Below are 25684 nucleotides of genomic sequence, written 5' to 3'. Positions count from 1 at the left end.
ATGTGCGGCAAATTCCTGTGTCTCTGGAAGGCAGAGAGCACTGGGAATGACAGCATACTGCCCGTGGGCCAGTCCCTGGCTTGCTGTGGCACTGCCACAAATGCTGCTGCTGTGTAACTTCCTACGGAGCAGGATTAATTCCTAGCATGGTTCTTAAGTCACTTTGGGATCTGAGAGATGTTTCGATCATTCTAGGATTTGAACTTCTTGAAAAGGCTCAGGACAAATGGCAGTGAGGGCTACAGGGACACACAGTTTGTGGGTAAGCACAGCGTCATCACCTTAACTTTCATGAGGATGAAAAGAAGAAATTGCTCAAGAAAAAACCAGAATTGAGATAAAAAATAAGTGTAAAAGCTTACATGGCATATATATATATACTTATCTGTTTTTTCTTTTAGAGATGGGGTCTTGCTCTATCACCCAGGCTGTAGGGCAATGGTGTGACCATAGCACACTGCGGCCTCAAACTCTTCCAGGGCTCAAATGATCCTCGCACCTCAGCCTCCCCAGTGGCCAGGAATACAGGTGTGTGCCACCAAGTCTGGCTAAATTTTTTTTTTTTTTTTTTGTAGAAGTGTGTGTGGGGGTCTCACTATGTTGCCAGGCTGGTCTCAAACTCCCGGCTTGAAGCGATCCTCCTGCTTAGGCCTCCGAAGGGCTGGGATTATAAGCATGAACCACCGCGCCTGGCCGTTACATGGCATTCCACATAGGAGTCCTCCTCTGTCAAATGAGAACTCATAGGCACTACACATTGCTGAGTCCTTTAGAACATAGAGAGAAATACATACGCACACCTGGTTGAAGGTTGTGCTGAATATTCACACTCGGTCTCTTATCTGATTCTATTTATCATGGCTAGATAGGTAAAAAAAATATAAAATATAAAAATTCCTTTGAAGAACTCAATTATTTAAAAAGCTTCTTACTTTAACAGAGAATAGAGTCAAACTTTAACCAATTTTTATATGAAGGAATCTACTTTCCCCATTAATTTTTAATCAATGTAACCTTCTACTATTCAGGAAAAAAGGTAGCCTAGCTCTAAGGTATCATGACATAACTGATTCAGAGCGGCAGTAGCTTTTTTGGTTGAATTTCAATTTCCTAATAGCTAGAAAACACTCCTGTAGGCTACCTGTTGTCAACTTAGCATCAAGACTACTGCTCAGGTACCAGGCCTAGCATACACTGACTTTAGCTACTACAAGAAATGCTAAGGATTAGCTATATTCCTATTACCACGTTTTCAAATGTGTTTTCACCAGAGAACTCAACTTGTTTATTTCCTACAGAAACCTCTACATAGAGCACAGCACAATCTCTCAAACACAGCAGCAAAGCCATCTTCCAACTTACATGATCTTCCGGTTTGGCTTTGACAATCCTCCCTTTGAGAGGCACAGGCTATGTCCTCTTGCCTTGAAAATGGGTGGGCTTTTATGACTGTTCCCACTAGTAGAGGGCAGTGGAAGTGATGCTATGAGACTTCTGAGGCCAGGTGACAAAGACAGCAGAGCTTCCACCTGTTGATTTGCACACTTGCTACCGTATAAGGGAGCCAACAATTCAGAGGCCACTGCAGTGAGGAAGGCCAGGCCGCTTGGAGAGGGCGAATGTTCTCCAGCCATCACCCCAGCAAGTCCCAGCAGACAGCCAGTGTCCAGTGCCAGATGTGTAAGTAAAGATGCCTCATCCCAGCCCAGTCAAGCAGTCACTTCTAGTCTTTGAGTATTCCCAGACAAGGCCCCAGCATCACCGAACGGAGACAAGGACACACGAGCATCATAAAATCAGTGCTTTATGTCACAAAGTTTTGAGGCAGTTTGTTACATGGCAATAGATAACTAGATTTTTACTCTAGGTTTACTTGAAAACAGGCCACCTTGCAACTGCTAAGGATAAATGATTCCCCAAAGCACTGCAAAACTTGCGCAGAACAATGCAAATGCATTAGCCACCTTGCCCATTAATATCCTGCTCAACAGCCACGCTTTGGGAAGCGGTCGTTCATCTCTCCCTCCCTCCATCAAAGCTAAGCAGTGGATTTCCCAGAAGTCATCAGGCTACTCCAGGATTAGTGGTGAGGGGGCAGATCTGGTGAGGGTTTTCGGAAAATAAAGTAAAATATTTAGATCATTTTGCAAGTTGCTTTTCAGATGCCACATTTTTCTCTTTGATCTGTTCCAGCTGACAGTGTGTGACAGTCGTCTCTGTGGCTGTTTAACCTTAAAACCATTTATCCTGAGATCATTAAAGATGAATGTCAGGCTGGATTTGCTATGTGTAAAGTAAACTAACAGGATGTTACTATGCCAGAGGAGTACAATAATAATTTATTATTAATATTTGTTTTGCAAAACAGATGAAATACAAATTCCCTAATACAAAGTCTAACACAAAACAATGGGATGGGGAAGGGAAATATGGTATTGACTAACCTGATTCTATAAGGATCCTCATTTCTGGGGGGGGAGAAAAAAGGAGGGTGGGACAAAGAGCCAGAGTATTACCTCTGAAGCTTGGGAGCGTTGGCAGCAACTTGGTGGGCTTGGTGACAGCACCCCTGATTTGGCCTTTGTGACACCTTTTAAACATCTGGACCAACATACAAGGATATAAAACTAGCGACACACACGTCATATCCCACATGTTCACAGGCCATAAATTGAATACATTCGTTATTACATATATTTTCACACCAGCATCTATTATTGATTTGTATACATTACAGAAATAATTTCATATTCCTCTGCTAACACTGGTCAACATAAACAGATTAAGATTTTTAACTATTAAGCAGTATTTTGAAGCCCATTATCTTTTGCCTATCTATTTTCCTTCAATCTAAAGTTTTCAAAACTCCTATTATCAAAGTTAGTTCTGAGCATGACTTTACAGTGTCAAGCCCAGTGTGTGGTGCAGAGTGAGTACTTAGCCAATATGTTCTGATCGACGGGAAAGGAAACCTGAGGCCAAGGCAGTGAATATATGGTTTGCCAAAAGATACAGCAAGGGCTAGTTATTACTTTGGCAGCTGAGGTTGAGATAAATTTTAAACAGCCTAAGAGGTTCATAGAAAGACTGTTGTCATCCACAATATCAAACCTGCATGACTTCTGCAGACATCTACTGAGTGCTCATTATGGCCCAGGCACTGTGCTAAGAAATGCAGGGGAAACAGAGGTGAAATCTCATCGTCCACCGGTCTTTCTTGGGCATGCTTCCAGGAGCTGTAAATTCAGCTCCAGCATCATTTTCACCCTTCACGTGGGAATCCTGAGGCAGTAGAAGTGATCTGAATATCCCCCGAGTGGTCTTGTGGGAAGAGTATTCTAAAGTTATTGAATCTAAATAACATCATTTAAAAATTACAGTCTTCATTCCTCTTGCTAATACAAGGAGAGTTTTCTTACCTTGAAATTGGAGGAAATATTGTCAAGCAACTAGACTTGAATAGGAAGGGGCCCGATATGGGCCTCTTCTAGGAAGTGCTTGAGTGAAACCTCAGCTCTGGTCCTGGGTGAGGCCTGTGGTAGCTGGTCCAAGAGAGGGTGTAGCACGTTCCCCTTGCCCCAGCGTCCAGCCCCCTAGGCCTAAAGCCAAAACTTCATACACTTTATCTACTCCAGGTAGAATTTAAAACGCCTTCTCCAGCCCAGAGTCACTCTGGCTTAAACTGCTCCCCAATCCGAGTTCTGTCTACTCGGTGCAGCAGAGTTGGCCAGGTCTGGAGGACACCCCTCATTCAGCGTGGTCACACAGTAGGCCAGTCACCTCAGAACTAAAGCCATCCCGGTGCAGTCGTGATTTGTAGGGTGTTGGAAAGAGGCCTAACTGCTCACCTCGTTGCCACGATTTCGGATGGGTTGGAAGGATTGGACAGGGCAGCTCTGAAGCCAGCCATTGGATCTCCAGACCTAAATCTTTTCAATACTTCAGCATGAAGAGACCCAGAGGAAACCAAGGGGGAATCTTGGTTCCTGTACCTGGCTCAAAAATAATGAATCCTTTATGAAAAAGCAACTATACGTCCAAGAGAAGAAAATTCTTCCTTGAAATGGCAGATGTGAAGAAACTATTGATTGGTTCTGTCCCCAAAAGACGGGAACCCTTCCCGTTTGCTTCCATTCTGCTTGCGGCTGGCTCTGCTTCTTCTTGAGCTGGCTGTGAAGAGCCTCCTGCCTCCAAGTGACAACCCCACACACTGATATCACGAGCCTCCACGGGTTCCATGGTGTTTAGGGTCAAGGATTCTGAGTTTCTTTACTTCAAGAAAAGAAATTATAAAGAAAATTGCTCTCTGGCTCCACTTAATTTGTTTCCCTTGATTGCTAAGGGGGAAGGCACACAAATTCTTCCCTGGCTGGTGAATCGGCAATTTGAATGACTTTAGAAGCTTAAATAGAGTGCTGGAAGTCACAGAAACCTGTCTTAATAGAGTCCTTTCACAAACATAATAGAATTGGCTCCTGTTAGCAAGAAAAACATCTGATGGCTGAGATTAGCTCCCTAAATTGTCCTTTCAAAATCCATTCCACCTCTCCATTCAATGTGAAAGATGTCTCCTTTAGGTGACAGGCACTGGGATTTTTGAGATGGTATTGAAGAGAGAGAAAGCAGCTTCCTGACTGGAAGCACTAAGCAGTGCTTGGAGGGTGAAGCTAGATCCTTGTTGCAGCTTTTCACTTATATGGCTAGCTTACTCTAGGGTAAGGGTGATGGAAATAGCTCTTGGAAACAAAGCGCAGCATTTGCTAACATAGGAAGGCAGCGACAATGAAAACAAACGAATCACCTTAGTTGGCAGGAATCCTCAGAGAATGATGTGCCAGTTTAATTTTCTGGATACTCAGGGATTCATAAGGACATCCCTTGGTCTCACTCTTGAAGGGACTCGTTCTCAGCTGTAGTTCTGCATACTAGTGCACAGGGCTGGGCAGGTGATGGGCGTGCAGCAGAACTAGGCGAGGGGTCGGGGACTTGTCAGTTGGGTTTATTATCAACACAGTAGGCACATCAGGGATGGTCCTCTGAGGACCCGGGCTGTGACTGCTTATGCACAGGAATGCAGATAACAATGATGACACCGTTATGCACCTGAATTAGGCTTTAAGCGGTTGACAAAGCTCTGAAAGGCAAGCTAGGCAGGTATACAAGAAACCACGTTCTGAGAGGCAAAGTTATACTCTCTCTATAAAACTGCTATTTTGAGCAGAGACTTGGAACCAACCCCAATGTCCGTCAATGATAGACTGGATAAAGAAAATGTGGCACTTGGGAGGCTGAGGCAGGAGAATGGCGTAAACCCGGGAGGCAGAGCTTGCAGTGAGCTGAGATCCGGCCACTGCACTCCAGCCCAGGAGACAGAGCGAGACTCTGTCTCAAAAAAAAAAGAAAAAGAAAAAGAAAATGTGGCACATACACACCATGGAATACTATGCAGCCATAAAAAAGAATGAGTTCATGTCCTTTGCAGGGACATGGATAAAGCTGGAAACCATCATTCTTAGCAAACTAACACAAGAACAGAAAACCAAACACTGCATGTTCTCACTCATAAGCGGGAGTTGAACAATGAGAACACATGGACACAGGGAGGGGAACATCACACACTGGGGCCTGTTGAGGGGTGGGGAGCAAGGGGAGGGAGAGCATTAGGACAAATATCTAATGCCTGCGGGGCTTCAAACCTAGATGATGGGTTGACAGGTGCAGCAAACCACCATGACACATGTATACCTATGTAAATAACCTGCAGTTCTGCACGTGAATCCCAGAATTTAAAGTAAAAGAAAAAAAAGAAAAAGACAAAAACAAAAAAGCACTGCTCTTTTGTAGCAGAGGCGGACCAGACTCCTGTTTCCCAGCTCCTAGGCTGGCGGTCTCTCCTGTATCCCTAGAAATCCTTTTCTTGCCCTGAAGAGATAGCCATGGAATTCTGGAAGTGAGGAGCAGCTCCCAGACTAACTTAGCACACTGGAATCAAAGCTAGGCAAATGTTCACCCGGGAATAATAAAACCTCTTCCTTCTTCCTCCCAGAAAATGACATCACTATTCACCTGCTTACTCAGTCCCAAACCCAGGATGTGTCCTTGTCTCCTGGCTTTTCCTCACACCCCACACAGCATGCCCTGTGCCTTCTGCCTTCAGAGCAGACCCTGCCTCCCATCATTCCCATGCCTGCCCTCCCAGTCCAGGCCAGCTGGACGGCTGAAAGCCTCTAACAGCCCTCTGCTACCCCCTTCTCTGATAGGCCATTCTCTCAAGAAGTCAGATCACATGCTAAATGAGTAAATCTGTCCCACCCCTTAAAACTCTCCATCTCACTTAGACCCTAGGCTGTGGCCCACACAGCCCTATACGTCCCAGCCCCAGCTTCCCTCTTTGAACGCGTTTCCTCTCACAGCCATATCAAACTCAGCTCTGCCTCAGTGCCTTTGCACGTGCTGTTCCCACTGCCTCCCCAGCCTTTCTGTGATTTGCTCCTTCACTTCCCTGCTTCCTCAGAGGAGTCTTCCCTAACTCTCCTTAAAAGGAGTTACTGCTTTTCCCTTCACTCTCTGCCTCACACACTCCTTTACTTTTCTTCACTGCAGGTGTCACCATTTGAAATCACATTGCAAACTTGTTCACTTATTTAGTTTAGCGTCTGTCTTTCCCGATGCCTGCAAGCTCTGTGAGGGCAGAGCCTTATCATCCTGGTCCTTGTGTATCAGCTGCAGCTGAACAGGACCTGGCTGACAGCAGGGCTCAGCATCTACTGAGTGCACGGATAAAAGAGTGACATGCAAGGCAAGAAGGAAAAGCCCATCTGCTCACTGAGGACTGGACAGACACACTGGAGTCCATCACGGTACGTTTGACATAAATTCAGCGTGGAAAAGAATGACACGTTCAGTGTTCCCTTCAGATAGAGCCAGGCTGCCCATAATAACATCTTTGCAAATGAATTCCATCACCCCTACTTTATACTTCTTTACAACTTAACATCTTATCAAACTACCTTAAAAAAATACACGGGACTTGCATAGTGTCTGGCACATGGTGAAAGTTCAATATTTATTGCTGAATTTAAAACATTTCTCATCTGTCATTAAATTTTCATTTTTCCCTGCTTCCTTTATTTCCTTCCAATACACATGTATATGTTTACATTGTTGTAACTATATATAGATATGAATTTGTTTCCTGTTTTTCTTTGGTAACACTGTTTGACATTGCAACCTGGTTACTGTCATTTTTAACAGCTAGGTAATATTCCATCAAGGTGATGTACTATAATTTGCTTTTTGTAGTCTCCTCCTTTGGGCATTCAGCTACTAAAAGTTCACTGAGAGTAGAAATGCTAAACAAACAGAGGTAGAGTTGGAAGTGTCCTTTTAGCAGAACCCAAACCACATGCTGACCAGGGCGGAGTAAAATGGCATGCTGGTCTGTCACCCAGCAGCCTGAATTCTGACTCTTTACTGTGTTAGTTTATTAGAGCAAACTGTAGGCTGCTGTTAGAAAGCTCTAAATCACTTTACAAATTATTGATGAAAGAATGACTTCAAGCACTGAACAAATGTAGCCACCAGCCTCAGGAAAAGCACCAAAAGAGGGAGGGAGCCAGAGAAGGAAGGGGAGCGGGAGAAGCAACAGTTGGAAGGAAGCTGAGAAGACTTCAGTAAAGGCCCCTGCTACAGCCTGCTTCATTTCTTCGATCTCTTGAGAATACAGTCCACAGTTTGTTAGCAGATGGATCAGCCAAAGTCAGAAGGGGAAGAAAGGGCTTGTCTATCTTGGGGATTTCCCTATCTTTCATTGTTAAAATGCTTCATAAGCTGCTGCGAAGGAGTGATTTTCTTCTTTTTCCATTTTTTTAAGTAACTTTTTCCCCCGTGCACAAATGAAATACTCATTGAAAATAATTTGGGAACTATGGGAAGGCATAAAGAAAGTAAAAATCACCTGTAGTCCTGTGAATCACAGATACCCACTGTGAAAACTGGATCTGCTGTCCTGCTCTCCCTCATGGACATAACATGAATATTTATAAAATGTGAACTAGATCACATATTCTTCTCTTTACCCTTTAAGCCCATTGTTACATTGTGAACTTTTTCTTCAAAGGTGCGCAACTATTCTTTAAAATGTTTTAAACATCCATAAAATAGTTCCTTGTCCAGATGAATAAACTATAATGTATTTGTTTCTCAATAGGTCACATTCAGGTTGCTTCCAAATTTTCAATCTAATAAAGAATAATGCAGACATCTTTGAACCTTTCTCAGATACATCTCTTAGCACAGATTGTTAAAAAGCAGAATTACCAGATCAAGGGAATGGGCACTTCCAGGCTGATTCGTGTTGACAAAATACAAACTTGGAGATTTACAGTTAAGGCGGCCTTCTACGAGAGCGATTATGTCAATACTTCCTCATCGCAAGCAGGTATTATTGTTTTCATATTTTTAACTGTACATGAAAAATGGAATCATTATTTTAAATTATATTTCTTTGATTACTGGTAAGGTAAAACTTTTAAATTTTGTTTTCTGGCTATAAGTGTAGATAAACTTTAGTGAACTGTTTTTATTGAGCTGCTGCTCATTTTTCTATTAAAACAAATTTTTTTTTCACTGGTTGTTGGAGCTACTATAACAGTACTTTGTAGAAGTAAAAAAAAAAGACAAGGGCTGTACTTTCTGCAGAACAAAAGAGACGTGAATGAAAACAAAATTAGAAGGAAATACACCAAAATGTTGAGCAGGTGTTATGGATTAGGTGGTAGGACTGTGGGTACTTGCTGAATTTTCTAGAAGCAGCCTAATAAAAAGGTAACAATAAACCATCTTCCATATACATCTCATGTGGTGCCGATGGCGGGACGGATGGGACAGCTGTATGGGAAATACAGGGTGGACTGATTTTCCTTTTAAATCTAGTTGATTATAATTCTCATTTAACATTTTCCCTACGTTCACTTGTGTTGTTGATAGAGATGCCCACCAGAAACCCTGTTCTAGTTGACCCTGTGGATAAACAATGGCAGGTGACAGCTGCCCAAGCTGGTGCTGTGGATGCTTATGTATAACCCATGGCCACTCATGCCTAACCCGTGGCTACTGTGACCATCAGCTGCAGTCTTGTTTTCCTGGTTATGTGTCTCAGTGTTGATTGGGCACCTTTACTGAAGTACAAGTTTGCTCACATTCGCACAGTGTCCAAGCACACACAAGTGCTCTGAGGACAAGCATTGTTTCTCATGCCTTCATCAAGACCCTAACAGCATCTGAGCTACGCTACATTCTGTTGAAATCAAATAACCATTAAAATAATTGTGATTACGTAGCAGGAAGGAAAGATTGCTATGGGCACATACCGGGCTATAGCTGTTTCCATATTGGGTTGGAGGAAAAAATTCAACTTTAGAGGGAGAACAACTCTTTAGGAAAACACTTTGAAGAGTTTTTTTTTTTTATTATGAAAAGTAAGGCTCTCAGGAACTGGGAAGTAAAAACGGAAAGTAAAAGGATCTCATTCTAGGGTGTTGTTACAAAGGAAATGTGTGTGTTGGGGGGGTGGGGATGGGGGAAGTGAGGGTTCCTCTTAGTCAGGACAAAAAAGATAGGAGTTTTGGGAGGACCAGGCACTTAGGGAAAAACCAGGAAAGGATAGAAGATTTTCTAAAGAGACGGCTGCTTCCTGGTGTGAATCTATTCACAGGGCAAGGATGGAGAGTAAGAGATTATGGTGATGAATCACTGATAAACTGTCAGAACTGCAATGTGGAAATTCAATTTTAATAGTTTCCTCTCCATTATTTCTTTTGAAAGCCATTGTACTGTTTAGGAGACCCTGGGAAAAGAGGGAAGTAAGGCCATCAGCATTGTGGACATGTTAACACCGCAGGGAGTGTTGACAAGCGGGGTGATGGAGGAGGGTCTTGAAGCCAGAATTTAGAGCTGGAGGAGACAGGAGGACATAAATACCTCCCAGGCAATCTGCAAAAGCACTCAACAGGGCAGGTCAGTGCAGGAGGGCTTAATGTTTTTATTTGGATTTTAGAGGGAACGGTAGAAGGAGGCTGGTGACCCCAGGGCACATTTTGGTCGCAATTATGTTCCACAGGCTGGTATCACTCATTTTGAGGACCAAGTTTTAATATCTTGCGCGGCTAAGGTCTCTCAGGATATAGAGGGGATCACCCCTAAAAAGCATAGCCTGAAGGAAGCATTAGAAACTGAGAGGTTTGCTTTGTCACCTCCGTTCTCTGGCCTTCAACAGAAGGTCAATTGCAGCAGGTCATCTCTTCTCCAGCAAAAAAATTTATGAGACTATTTCCTAAGGACAAGCCTCTGGCAGGATGTTCCTAGAGCTTAGCTTACGATTCCGGCCACAAATCAATGTGTTTCAGACATTCCTTCTGATCCAAGGGGCGCCACTTCCGGATCAAGACAAGACTGCAGCCTCATTCACCAGGTTATAAAACAGACAGTGGGGAAAATCTCCAGGAAGCACACAGCAGGTGTTTCGGCATTCGGTCAGCTGGTAGAACTTTCAGAGAAGTTCTTGGGAAATTTAGAGAGCTCATTCCAAAACTTTGGAGAAAGAGGGGCTGAAGATAGAAAAATGAATTATTTATCATATTCCCTCTGTAACTCACAGACTTAAAGAGCACAAACCAGGGTCTTTCCCTCCTAGCTTCCACACCACTCAGCCAGGTAGGTCCCTCTTCGGCACTTCTGAAGGATGTGGGAATGAGACATGTTTGAAGCTCCAGAGGCCAGTGAGAGCGCAAGCAGCCCTCGTATTACAAAGGATGGCTATGTGTGAAATGAGGTGAATCTCTTCCCCGAGAGATTATTCACTTAGAGAGTAAGAGGCTATCTGCAGTAGTGGTTGAGGGCACAGCACTGACAACACAGACTATAAAAGCATGTCCTCTGTGATGTAAACTTAGTGCCTCTGAAAGAAGCCATGGCCTGAGGGGCTAATCCCAGCTAACAGATACCCTCTTCCAGGAGGCCAAAGCGTCTCCTCAAGGCACCAGCTCAGATTTCCTATCTCCCTCCCATCGACCTTTCCTCCTAAATCTACAAAGGATGGCAACCTTCAAGCGTTGATGGAAATGTCCCTTAAAACATGGACATCGGCTAAGTCTACAAAATAGTTTTGTCTGTTTATCAGACCTCCAGGAACTTGGGTGAGTGTGGTAAGGGGAGGGGATGTAAGAGGCTAGAAACGCAGGCACCTTTTAGAGGATGCTTCTTTGAGAAAGAGATTTGACGAACTGTTTATCTGTTGGCTTCCCTCATGAGGTTTCTCACTGAGTTCTCATTTCTACGACTGCCTCCCAGGCTCTTCCTTTTGCTTAGCTCCAAGCCTTGGAGGCTTTGATGCCTTGATCTCTCCTGCTTTTCTCTTAGTTTTATCTCTCTGTTTTCCACATCCATCCATTTCTTGCAATTTTCAAAGATGCCATTTGAATCCCTACTTTCCTTGCTGCCATCTGTATTAACGGACTGCCTGACAGACTGATTCATTCTCTCATTCATTCCTCACCCATTTACTGCATTCCTCCTTGGTGCTGGGCATGAGACACAATTCCTACCCTCAGGAATTTCACAATCGAGTCAGCAAACAGACATGTGAACACTTCAAGTAGCTGCGAGATCAAACTATATGTGTGAGAAATGAACACACACTCTGCTACACAAGCTCGCAGGGAAGAACAATGACTCTTGCCTTTGACTCTGTGACTACAGCCCCTTGCTTGGCTCTGCATGGGCTGGGTACCCACTCCTCTCTGTCCTACTCACTGAAGCCGGGATAATTTCCCAAAGCATCATTGCAAGGCCACTGTCACTAATGGGGACTTACCTGTGGCACTGGCTCCCACACAGGTATCTTGGTTCTGATTGTTGGAAAGTATTTGGAGCAGAGCACTTAAATGCTCTACTGCCAGAGAAGTCTAGCCAGAGGAATTTGATTATGCTGGCTCATTGCCAAGTTCTGGAACCAATATTACAGTGTGAGGGGGCGAGGCAGAGGCAGGGGCATTTGTACCTTGCCAGAGAGGAAAGCTGGAAGAAATAACTTGAATGGGAGCTAGGAGGAGACAAAAGAAAGCAGAACACAAACCTTACCTACTTTATGGTTCCTCTTCAGACCAGGCCTTTTAAAATATGGTTGCTTTGATGCTCAATATTTATACCATGCCCATATTAAAAAAAAAAAAAAAAAAGCGAGACACATGGTTCGCTCAAGAATTTGTCCTGATTCACAAATTTATATGAATGTTAATCATCTTTGGTTACATAAAAATTAATCATCTTTGGTTTGTTTTAAATTAAAAAATAACATTTCATGAAATTAATTGAGAACAGTTTTAGATGTGTGGGTGCTTTAAATATACATATGCCTCTGAATTGAGATCGATTTTTAAAAATAATTGTTTCCAATGATAATAACCATCTCCTGGTTGTTCCAGGAATGACTATACTCTGTGGTTTTCTCAAATGGAATTTTCTTTGTACTAGGTAAATATTGAGACAACATTTAACTTGGCTCAAGTCTGTCTATATTGACTGCAGAAAGCAGCAAATATCATGGGACAATACCAGAATGAGAGAGGGAGTCTCGCAGTCATAAGATGGGGCATACACTTGAGATTGACTACCAAGATTTTCTCTTACTAACATAGAATAAAAGCACATGCTAAGTCCTAGCAAGTTTGGGAGCATTTAATAGATAATTAAACAAAATGAAAGTTTCACATTCAGAAATATGACTTAAAATATAATTCTTTTAACTGCTGTTAACACTTTCCATAAAAATCTGATTTGCTATCATTTCATATATTATTATCAGGCATGTGGCATACAGTCCACCTTCATGTGACATTGTAAATGTCCTTATGGCTAGCTCTGCTCTTTGCAATGGTTTTATTAGAATGTTATTGAGAATTAAAGCAGATCCCAAACTCAGACACCACAGGCATGTGCAATAAAATGTATCGTTAGTCTCATAATTTTAAAATAGGAGATGATATAAATCTGAATTTGCAAATATGTATCCAGTTAATATGTGTATTGTTTGTATTTAACAAATACAAACTCCAGTTGAAGGCCATGCCTAATCTGAGAATGTAGGAGGAAAGAGAAGAATCAAATACATGAAATCATCAACAAGAGACAAAAGCAGAATCCCTTCGTTCATCTCACGCTCGGTTCAAGTGTGTTTCCTTTATGACTGCAGCTGACATCTTTAAGTGCCCTTAAGAAAAGCTTCTTGCATACATAAATGGGCTGTACTAAACTAAGCCTTTCTGTTACACACTTGAGTCTGGTTGTTTTGACTGCCATTTTTATTATTTTTTTATATGAGCCTAACCAAATTTAATAGTAGTTATCTTTATTTTAATTTATACTTTAAGTGCTTCCTTCATTCAGTAAAAAAGTGAAATTTCCCTCAGGTGAGAAAAAAAAGAATGATTTTCACCTTAGGTTCGATGCAGCACGTGCCATGATTATGGCCGAGATGTTGTTCAATACATAGGAAAGGTGATTAGGAAAACAAATTCTGTGCTATGCAAAGGACAGTGACATTTAACTTCCTACTGGATATGTTAGCCAATGGAAAATAATGAGAACAATGTATCTTCTGTAGGTTAGTATGAATTAGTCCAGATTTATTTTATTCATCTCTGAATTTTTTACTGAATTTGGTAAAGATCAGCTCTCCTAGGCACTTATATGCAACTTCTCTTTATGGTTTCTAAGTTACTCTTTCAAAATGAAATATTCAGAAACTTGGAGACACAAATCTCAAAGACATACTATATAATCACTTGGTAATGTTCTTACTATACTTGTTCTGTGATTTATCCCAGCTGAACAGGACTCTTTTTAACACTGTATTTGGTACATGTGGAATGGCAAGTAACATATTTCATGACTAGACAAAGAGTTACCACAGACAATACTACACTGATACCAAAATACACATGGAGATGTGTCTGGCTTTCTCACTTCAACAATTCTGATAAGTTTCCATTGAAAAGAAGTCTATTTTCTCTGTCTCCTAAAATTCTCGGTCACTCCTCTCCAGAGCTTCTTCCTTTGAACAGAGGCACATAGACTGGGACACATGACAATCAAGTCCCTGTACTGACTAACAGCACACATGTGGTTACCAGCTACTTATCACTGTGTGTGTGTGTGTGTGTGTGTGTGTGTGTGTGTGTGTCTATCTATCTGCAAATATAATGTATTTTTATTGACTCAAGAGGTAAATATATGCAACTTTATCAAACACCTTCTTCACCAAATATTTATTGACCACCTAAGTTGTGACATAACTCTGTATTTTTTTCTTTCCCCTAAAAAATGCAGATTAAAAAACTTTTTTTATTAATTCCCCATAGTAATTGGGAAATACTGGTAGAAAGTACAGAGTATGACCGGTAGTAAAAAGGAAATTGGGGTCTGGCCTCAGTCTGGCCACTGGCCACTTCTTGTGACTCTGAGAACTTCCCTTTGCCTGGGTTGGTCTCAATGGTTTCATTTGTATAATGAAGGAACTAGACCAGACAATTTCTTTAAAAAATCCCTCCAAGCACAAAATGCCACAGTTCCAAATATGGAAGTATTTTATAATGTTGGTAACTGGCAAAAATAGTACTTCTCCCAGAAGAACGAAATGATATTGATCTCATTTAGGTTATAGGCATTCCTATGTGAGAAGAAGGCAAATATCACACCTCCATCCACCCACTCAAGAATCTGAGAGTCTAGGCAAAGAGAAATCAGGCATTCACAGAAGTACTGTGAAAAAAAACAAATTTGAATGACCACAAACATTTTGCAAATGAAACATGATATAAAATACCAATAGCAAATCATTGCTCCTTGTCTACAGTTGCCGGGAAATAAGAATTCCTAACCTTCAAACTATTACCTTTGCATGGGTCGGCCAAGGGTCCGATCCCCACTGGCCTTTACAGCGTGGCCAACTAGAACCAACATCTGACCAAGAAGTCTTTCTCTTAATATCTCCGTCAAAAACATCCTCAACAGGAAGTTAACTTTATAAGAATGTCGACAAATGAAGAAAGTTGGCAGTCTGGGCTGTTGCCAATATTAGGCTTACAGGCAAAGAAAATAAATGGTGTGAATCTATCAAGATGTGGCAATTTCTCTGATATGTGACATCTGCTTTCCTGTTTCTTTTTCTTTCTAATAAGAATGCAGTAACTGAAAACAATCATTTTTAAACTGACAAAAAACAGGACACATCCTCAGGGCAAATGGTTTCTAAGTCAGTGTTTGAATACAACATAGACATAAACCTTTGGCTGGATCACCGAATACTGATACGATTCACTTCAATGTTTTGGCTAGTATTTGGTTGGGCTGAAAGAATTCTTCCACACACACAACAAATTCTTATAGATTCAGAAGTTTCAATACGCAAATAAGTAAAATGATTAAAGGATTCCATAAACCTACCATCCAGAGAGGAACGCATTTAACATCTTGTCTATCTAGTCCCCTAAGTTGGACAGATACATTATATATATTACGTGTTTATATGTATATTCATAGCTCAAGTCCATCTCATACTCCAGACACACCAAGGCGTCCCAAGAGCTGCAGAGATCATTATGCTGGCACCCCTGTGTGCAAATCTGTGAACTAAGGCACCCTGTTTGGGAAGCTCTACTCTACACTTCCATAAGTTTGAGTTTATCAGAAACAAGCATCACTGACATGGCAGCAAAGAAGCTTCATTTCTTGGAAAGTCCCCATGTTTCTTATATCTGTCCCTCACTTCCACAGAGCTGGCATGAGTTCAACTAGCATAAGTTTAGCTGAAGTCTGCATAAATGACGGGGAGCACAGAATTTTCTCACTGCCCCAGTCCCATTAAAAAAATAAAACCATTGTAATTGTATCCTTGCTAACCTGGATCTCTTCTTACTTCTGCAGATACTTGCACCAGGATGGACAGGCCCAAATTTGTGGCCTTATTAACCGTGGCACCCTAGGAAGAGAATGAAGGAATGTTTTCCTGAACGAGTCTTTCTGATGGCAGAAGTGGGGAAGCAGGTGCTGGAGGCTGGACCTGTTCATTTCAGCTTCAGGAACACAGGTGCCATGCACAGCAAAACCAGATGTGGCTTCTGCCCTCTGGGCGCACACTGGTGTGGAAACTGACACATACATGAGTATAATCAACATGGGAAGCAGAGAGTGCTTCTCTAATTGGCTTGTGCTTCCCCAAATTCCTTCAGGGTAGGGACCGCATATTCTATCATTTGCCTTTCCTCAATGGGAAGCACAGTTTGGGGCCCAGAGAAGGTGCTGGGGGGCTCTTGGTTGGTAGACTGACTTGATGCTAAACTGCAAAGGCAGAGGAGATACATTCCCTTCACAGCCCCAAAGGTCTTTGGTTATGTTAATTACTCCTACCTTCCCCTAACAAATGGCTAGGGTGTCACAGCAAGAGGGCCCAGAGGGTGCATTAATTGCAGTGGCCCATCTCATCACATTACTCTCACTATTCAAAGGTGTTTCTAATCCAAAGGCAAAATACAGTGTCTCCAAACTCCAGGGAAAGAACAGAGGAACACATGTTGTCAGTGGCAACCAAACTTAGCTTCATCATGAATCACTGTGGCCTCATTCTGACAGGTCCAGTTGCAGCCTAGCCCTAGATCGCACCAAGCAGTGACTCAGCTACAATGAAACTTCAGATGCTATTTTTAAGGGGGGCTCGCAAGGGGAAGGAGGGAGGTGTAGAAATGCTTTATTATTTTTTCCTGAATTTTCATAGCCTCAACGAAATCTTTACTTTGAGACCAGAATTCTGGAAAAGTTAACCTGCCCCTGAAGTTATGTAACCCATAGTTTACTTTTTATATCACAGTTTGCCCATTAAAGTCACAAACCATTTCCATGGCCAAAATTTGTTTTCAGTAAAATCGAAAAGTTTTCAGAAGGGTCTGGACACAAGGGAAGCAATTATGGTACAGTGGGAGGAACACTGGCTTAAGCAGCAGATGGTTCTGCAGCTTGTAAGTTGTGTCACTGTGGGACTGAAGGGCCAGGATGTGGCCAGGGGATAGTGAGGCTGAGGTGGCCGTCCTGGATGGAGTCTCAGGGCGGGCCACCACGGGCATGGGTGGGTGTGCCTGCCCTGCTAGCTCTGCACTTTGGATTGGTGAAGAAACCCCACCAAAGCCGCTTTAGGTTCCACAGACTTCAGTGCTGTCTTCTTTTCACTCTCGCCTTCCCACTGAAGGGGCTTTGCTGTGCCCACGGCTACCGACTGATGCCTGTGTTCATTTACGCATCCTTCTCTGGACTTTTTCCAACTGCTACCTTCTCTTGAGCAATTAGCACAGTGCACAGATTTCCAGAGTGGAGACATGGTATTTTTGTGGAAAAGTAGGACAACGTCTTCCTCAAATGCACGTTCCTCACGATGATCGGAATTGTGTTTCCTCTCCTGGCATGGTCCCTGTCTTCTGGGGAACAGTCCCCCTACAGTGATTTTTGGCTTATGTTCTTAGACACAAGCGATGGCTCAGAAGCCTCACCTCCCAGCGTTGTTGCGATTTCTCCCGCGGGTGTCCCTGTAACATCTTTGGGAGAGCAAGCCATCCAGCTCAGAAGCGCTTTCATGAGGCAAAATCTAATCTAAAAACTCTTCCGTGGCAACATCTTTAAAGGTTAAACCATCCTGTGTAAACATGTGCTTGGTTCTTGGAGTAAGTCCTTTCCTATTTTTTCCAGAGCTAAGTCTTCCAGGCTGGAAGGCTTAGGAAGAAATAACGCCCCAATTGGCCCTACAGTGTTGAGTGGAAGTGGGGCACAAGAAGGGGGAGCCTCAGCATCTGCTGATAAATCCATTCATACCACAGTGTCCTTGAACACCATAGTTCTTTCTGTAACACCAGGAAGCTCCAGCAGAAACAGAGGAGAGAACTGAGCAGAGCCCCAGCTCAACGCTGAGATTTCCTTGTGCTACACCACATTAATCCGAAGACCGAAGAGCTCATTAGCCAATCACTTTCATGAACAAACCCATCTAGCTCTGGGGACAGGAAGAGCAGAGACAGAGTGGGAGTAACTCTTACGTCATGCTCTGAAAGCTCGGCCATGAAGCCTCATTTTTCTGAGGTACTCATGGACACTGCAACTTCCTCCTCCTCAGCTTCTGGCCAGCAACAGGCCCTAAATTAGTTAAATTTAACTATAATAAACATGCTGCAAATGAATTATATTTAACTCTAACAGCCACCTCAGGGTTTGTCTGGAGATGAAATAATTTTAGCTTATGCTACCATACGTCCCCCAACTAAGGCAGAAAGTAATTACCTAAGGATTTACTGTAATGAGTTCACTGACACTCATTATTCATTATAGTGCGTGAACATTCCAGTCTTTTATACAGTCAGGCATAGACTGCACACTGCTGAATATATAGTCTTCAGTGAGCACAATAAGGACACTAAAAATAAAAAGCCACCTGATTTCAGTCTTAAGAATTAGCAATAATTATGAGAAGCCCCGGCTGAAACTTTACAACGTCAGTAGAACTGGGCCTGCTAAGAAAATGAACAGTGTGATAAGCTTTTGGAGTGATGACACTGCAGAGCAACACTTAAAAAGTGTGCTTATTTTAAAAAAAAAATGTAACTGGGCTTCAGTGCTGTGCATACTAATGAGAACTCATGTTTTTCTATCCATTAAAGCAGGATCCTACTCAGAAGCATTTGGTTAGGGGAAGAGTTTGTGTTTCTAAAAATACGTACAAGTAATAACTTGCCCAAAATGCCATTCCTGATAAAATATTACGATATTCTACATTTCATTTAGTCTGAATAATCTTGCCATTAAAAATTCTCCTTTATCTAGTCACCTCTCGTGATCCATTGGGTATCAGCCGTAGGCCAAGTGCTGTAAGCATAAAGAACAATAAGACATGGTTTCTACTGTCTAGAAGCTAAAAGTTTACTTAGCCCTGTAAGTAAATATTTCCTGAATTGTGATATCCACAGTGATCGGGGGTGTACTGCCCGTTGAATACACATTATCTACTCAGTATTGATATAAGTTATTTGGGTGGAGAAATCTAAATATGACTTAATCAAGGACCAAAGCAACTCTAGCCAGCTTTGGCCACTGAGTGTCCTCCGTATACATTGTGCATTCTGGGCATACGCACCCATGCTTGGCTGCATATATCATTAATACACCGCTGTCAACTTTTATATAAGGGTTTATATCTTGCCTCATTCTATGAAAATTTTAAGGAGGCCTACAAAAGAAGGTATACAATAAAATAATGTTTGAATAGGATAGAAATCAAGAACCAACATAAGAAATGGGATGTTACTGACACTTTTCTCATGTCAGACTCCATTTTGCCTGCTTCTTCCCCACTCCCATTCACAGGTCATGAGCTGTGCAAGCAGCTAAAGGGATCTGAAGGTGTGGGGTTAGAGGGAGGCACAAGGCGTGCTTAAGCCAACTCGGCCTCTTCTTCTCCTTCACCAGCTCCTCCACTAAGCCCAACTCCGGACAAGGTGCTGGGTGCTCTTGCAGGTGAGAAGGCGGTGCCGGCAGTCACTCCGCTTCACTCTCTGAATCTCAGGACCTCTGTTTGACATCAGGAGGCCACATGACTCGCAGGGCAGGATTTGGAAGTTCCTGACTTGGGCCTATAATATCACAGAACAGCATCAAAGCCCTTTCCTAATACACTGCAATATGATGAGGGAAAATATTAGCAAGTACAGGACTACTGAGATCAGGGAAAAGAGCACACAGCAGCAAGCCCTGGGGGCTGACGCATTCGGAGGCTCTCTCCAGCCACAGGGAAGGAAAAATGGTCACTTACGAAACCCTTAAGGTTAAATTTACCCTTATCTTGAGGCACACGAACTCTTGGTGCTTAATTTTTAAAACATTTCTCTCTTTTTTTTTTTTTTTTTTTTTGAGACGGAGTCTCGCTCTGTCGCCGGGGCTGGAGTGCAGTGGCCGGATCTCAGCTCACTGCAAGCTCCGCCTCCCGGGTTTACGCCATTCTCCTGCCTCAGCCTCCGGAGTAGCTGGGACTACAGGCGCCCGCCACCTCGCCCGGCTAGTTTTTTGTATTTTTTTTTCAGCAGAGATGGGGTTTCACCGTGTTAGCCAGGATGGTCTCGATCTCCTGACCTCGTGATCCACCCGTCTCGGCCTCCCAAAGTGCTGGGATTACAGGCTTGAGCCACCGCGCCCGGTTTCTCACAAAAGGTCTTATAGGGCGGGACGGGGGGTTTCTCTGGCTATGTGACCAGGGTACCAGGGGGGATGGGGGATGGGCTGAGTGATAGGAATGGACAACCCTCAACAAGCTTACTATGGGATCTACAGGAGTAATTTTCTGTTTCTCAGGATCTGCTGATGGAAGCCGAAGGCACAATGTTCAAGTACTGACCACAGAAGGCAATGGCGAAGGAGGCCAGGGTAACACGTCTGCTCCATGTCAGGGAATGGCTCCTATTTTCCCATTCCAGGACTACTTTCTTAGGAGAAAGGGAATTAACATCTGTTTGTTGTTTTCAGGGACTGCGCTAGGTACCTTACATAGCTTATTAAAATATAACCTTGAAAGCACTGTGCACTATTATCATCATTACAAGTGATTAAAGCCCTTGAGGCTTAGAGAAGTTAAGAAACTTGCTCAAGGTGGGCCGGGTGTGGTGGCTCACACCTGTAATCCCAGCACTTTGGGAGGCCAAGGCAGGTGGATCGCCTGAGGTTAGGAGTTCAAGACCAGCCTGGCCAACATGGTGAAACCCTGTCTCTATTAAAATCCAAAAAAATTAGCTGGGCGTGGTGGCAGGTGCTTGTAATCCCAGCTCCTCGGGAAACTGAGGCAAGAGAATCACTTGAACACGGAAGGCAAAGGTTGCAGTGAGTTGAGATCATGCCATTGTACTCCAGCCTGGGTGACAAGAGCCAAAAAAATAAAAATAAAAATAAAAACCACACACACACACACACACAAGAAACTTGCTCAAGGTAACATAGCAATGAAGAGATAAAACCTGGATTCAAACTTGGATATTCCTTCAAAGCCATCCATTTTTTGCCTCAGCTATTTCTACATAAAGAATAACAAATGTTTTGCCTGAATTAAACAGTAAAAAACATCTAAACGTCAATTCATTTAATTGAATGAAGTTCAAGAATTCACTTTCCCTCTGGTTTCTCTGGCTATTTGACCAGGGGACCAGCCATTTCAGTATCACATGGACACACACAGATAACCCTAACAGTGTGCTGGGTGTCCAACAGTCATTCCCAAGCTTGAATTGGTACAGTATCATTCATATGAGCTGCTGCTGTCCAACAGCACAAGAGTGACAACAAATTGAATATTTGCTTATGTGGCTACTTATAAGATACATATAAAACAGAAAATAAACCTCACATTATAAGAAGTCATCACCATTTATAAGTAAAATTCAACATAGCTGAAGCTACTAAACCCCAGACCATCCCTTGAGGGAAGAAAGCCTCTCATCTGTTTTCAAATTTAAAAACCTCTCATCTGTTTTCAGACCTCCTATTTATTGTCAGTATACACTGACTTCTGAAGGAGCTGAGCAGAGGAACGGTAAAGAGAACCTCTCTGATGGTGGGCATTAAAGGAAAGTGGGCTATGAAATAATAGAGCAGGAGATTGTGGAAAAGCTCGGCAGCTCAGGAAACCCACACACAAAATCCCACATCAATGTTAGAAAGTGTTTCTCTTGCTCTAAGAGTCGATCACCAGCAGCCAAAATATTTTTTGAGGAAAATAGCACCTGTCTTTTTCAACCCACTAAAGTTAAGATGTATTTACCCACTGTAAATGCAGCCAGAAAGAAATGTAAACTAACTGTTGCTAATACCTTTGCATGGCTGGGTCTCCACTTCCCCCTCTGTAAAATAACAGATTTGGACAGATTGTTCCAAGGGCTTATCCAGCTCTGATGTTCTAGAATTCTGTGGGTTTAGCTGGATGGCTCCATGTTTGGTACTGATAGTCATTTTCTTAAGGGGTTATCTTTAATGCCAAATGATATCTTACTTTTTCCCCAAATTTTTATTTTGTTTATATTCACTTAGTTATATTTAACAAAGAATATAATCTTTTTTTTTTTTTTTTTTGAGATGGAGTCTCACTGTGTTGCCCAGGCTGGAGAGCAGGGGCATGATCTCGGCTCACTGCAGCCTCTGCCTCCTGGGTTCAAGCGATTCTCCTGCCTCAGCCTCCTGAGTAGCTGGGACTATAGGCATGTGCCACCACGCCTGGCTAATTTTTGTATTTTTAGTAGCGATGGGGTTTCACCATATTGGCCAGGCTGACCTTGATCTCCTGACGTTGTGATCCGACCACCTCAGCCTCCCAAAGTGCTGGGATTACAGGCGTGAGCCACTGCACCCAGCCAAATATAATCTTTATTTTTAACTTTTATTTTAAGTTCAGGGGTACATATGCAAGTCTGTCATATAGAGAAACTTGTGTCATGGGGGTTTGGTATTCAGATTATTTTGTCATCCAGGTATTCAGCCTGCTATCCATTAGTTATTATTCCTGATCCTCTCCCTCTTCCCCCCTCCACCCTCCGATATACCCCAGTATGTGCTGTACCCCACTATGTGTCCATGTGTTTGCAACATTTAGCTCCCACTTGTAAGTGAGAACATTCAATATTTGATTTTCTCTTCCTGTGTTAGTTTGCTAAGGATAATGTCCTCCAGCTCTATCCATATTTCTGCAAAGGATATGATCGCATTCTTTTGTATGGTTGCATAGTATTCCATGGTGCATATGTACCATATTTTGTTTATCTAGTCTACCATTGATGGGCATTTAGGTTGATTCCATGTCTTTGCTATTTTGAATAGTGCTGCAGTGAATACACGTGTGCATGTGTCTTTATAAGAGAACAATTTATATTCCTTTGGGTATATCCCCAGTAATGGAATTGCTGGGTCAAATGTTAGTTCTGTTTTTAGGTCTTTGAGGAATTGCCATACTGTTTTCCACAGTGGTGGACCTAATTTACATTTGGATATGATCTTAACCACATTTTAATTATTTTGTCTGTTTGTCTGTCTTTGCCTCCAGTGTCTAGCACTGTACAGGCCTGGTATACAGCAAAGCTATCATGTACTATTTACTAAAATAGCACTGCTCTCTGTCCGTGCAACTGGAAAGTTTCCTGGAACTTCAGGCACCATATAGTTGTTCCATAGTCAGGCTGGCTGCTCTCCTGACTTGAACTCCTGGGGGGGCATGTTGGTGGCATTTCTTTCAACTCAAAGCAAATTCAGAGACCTGCAGTGGTCATTAACCAGCAAGGGTTTACTGAGCATATTTCTGTGCCTTACACTACATAAAAAGCAAAACAAACAAACAAACAATATTATTGACTCTTAGTTATGTTTCTTTTAGTTAGGAAATAAATATTCTAAGTCAGTTGAGGGAGTTACTGGATTCTTCTTTACATAGCCCACCATTCCTGGCACTAAGCACTGCACACATGAGGTACCCAGTATTTTGGGTTTAGTTGAGTTCAATGAACCGATAACTACCATAGTCTTTTCAAGTGCAGCACCCTAGACCTGTTATGCTATGAATCTTCCCTTCCTCCTTCCAGATCCCACCATGGACCCAGAGGTACCTCCCTTCCCCAGGTCTCTTCAATGCCAGGGCCTGTGCAATTACAGCCACCTCCTCTCCAAACCCTCATGACATTCAGCCACATCACCAACTCCTTCCACTCAAGGAAGGGTGGAACTGTCCTAAAAAGGAAGCAGAAAGCTCTTACCTCCTGCCAAGAAGCTGCCCAGTAGTTGGTAGTACCTGGCTTCTCACTTACCAATTTGAGTCCTTCCAGGGTCTGTTTTGTGAAAGGATTAAAAAGGCAATACTATACAGTTAAACCTCAAAGGAATTAGTTGAAATTTCCATTATCTTTTCAAATGGCTAAATGCATGTCAGCCCCTTATGTTTCCAGAAATTGTTTAGAATGTACTTCTCTCTATCCCAGGTCACTAACATGTCTGCTCTGGAATACGTGGTTCTGGCTCAGACAATATGATCTGAGGGGAAAATAAATATGATAGAAACATAAAGCTTACTACCTTATCAAGCAGTTAGAAATCACCTCATCCACACACACCCAGGCCTCTGTGTCTCTCTGACAGTCTCCTCTTAAATCTTTCTAGAGTCTGTGAGACTACATCTCCGAGAAATGCTTCCTGTTTTGAAGATGGAGCTGCATCATGACCTCCGCACGCCTGCCCAGTCAGCATACCCCAGCATACTTGCAGCTATAACCCACGTGCTTAACAACACTGCGAGATGCCAGCCTCAGCCACCTCTGGAGAGAGCCGGCAGAACCATGGCCCCTATTCACCCACCTGTGGACCATGCTGCTTGTCAGCGGAGGCTCCAGATGTCAACTCGCCAGGGCAAGCCATCAGTCAACATCCTGGCCATCGGAGTTTTTGGGTGAGCATCCTCAGGACAACGGTCGCATGTGACTGCCCAGCTCTACTTAAACACATTTAGTCCCTTCACAAACAGCCTGTCCTTAGAAAGCTTTTTGTGAGGAGATGAAATTGACCTTTGATAGCTTTCTTCCCACTGGTCTTTGTTTTGCCCTGAAGCAACAAAGTATACTCCCTTTTCTCTTTAAAACAAACAAAAAAACCCCTCAGCATCACCGTATAGGGAAGGATACAGGAAACCAGATGAAGAGAACTGGCAGGACCAGAGTAATAAAAATAAAGTATCTTTGTGAACAAGTGAAGGAGCAGGAACAAGACTCCTAATCGCTTCTCTGTCCAGCTGCCCTTGAGCTACTGAATGACAGACCCACAGGACTCCTCATGCCTATGCTGAGGAAGGGTCCGTCTGTGCTGGTGCTCTTAAAGCACAGAGAGGACTAGGATGAGATCCATCCTCAACATCTCATGTCCTAAGAAGAGAGACAGACCAGTCTAGAAGGAAGCATAACACAATGTCCACTTCTTATTCAAGGAACTTACAGTCATTGATTATAGGATACTTTGTGCTTCTGAGATGATGCTTTTAATGGATTAATTATTCATTTAAAACAGAAGTGGAGGAAACCAAGGGAAGTCAGTTTACTATCTTATTATCAAGCATGAGGTCTGGATATAACCTGCAAAATCACTGGTGTAAGACCAAGCAGAATCTGGGTGAGGGATCCATGCCCCAGGCCTGGAAGCCAGTTCCTGGGGTGGCAGACAAAGACCTCGGCTCCCCTGGCGGACCCTTGATACAACACTGGCTGCCTTGAGAGCATTTGCTAAGTGAAAATGAGTCAAGGGGGTCCACTTGATTCTCAGCCACTTGGATAGTCTTTGACTTCCCAGTCCTTTCTCTCCTCTCCAGCACAGGGGAGTTCCTATTTTCAGCATAAAATTAGCATAGAGATGAAACCATTTCAGGGAGCATAGAATGAATTGACACACGAAACATTAAGTTTTCTGTTCCTAAAATGAAAAAGTTTTCCTTTTTCTTTAAAACCCCAAAGCTGCCACTTAATTTGTCTTCAGATTATACTTTCACTGCAGAGCTGCTAACAGTGGGACACTGTTCAGGGGGGCTGAGAGG

The 25684-nt window shown here is 42.8% G+C and overlaps 1 protein-coding gene and 1 long non-coding RNA gene across 4 annotated transcripts in view; one reads left to right on the top strand and one right to left on the bottom strand.

Moving 5' to 3' along the window:
* The window catches only part of FARS2 (phenylalanyl-tRNA synthetase 2, mitochondrial), a 524099-nt gene that overhangs the window by 79364 nt on the left and 419051 nt on the right, over window positions 1-25684 (bottom strand). The gene's annotated exons all lie outside the window — the stretch shown is intronic.
* LOC105526603 lies at window positions 135-24742 on the top strand. Its single transcript, XR_001004102.1, has 4 exons — window positions 135-262; window positions 402-528; window positions 21609-21685; window positions 24268-24742. It is a non-coding gene; the product is annotated as an uncharacterized LOC105526603 (long non-coding RNA).

The sequence above is a fragment of the Colobus angolensis genome, unplaced genomic scaffold (genome assembly GCF_000951035.1).
Source record: "Colobus angolensis palliatus isolate OR3802 unplaced genomic scaffold, Cang.pa_1.0 Scaffold6, whole genome shotgun sequence".
NCBI classification, from domain to species: domain Eukaryota; kingdom Metazoa; phylum Chordata; class Mammalia; order Primates; family Cercopithecidae; genus Colobus; species Colobus angolensis.
Note: the sequence above shows the minus strand (reverse complement) of the source record. Positions and strands in the feature narration are given on the sequence as shown.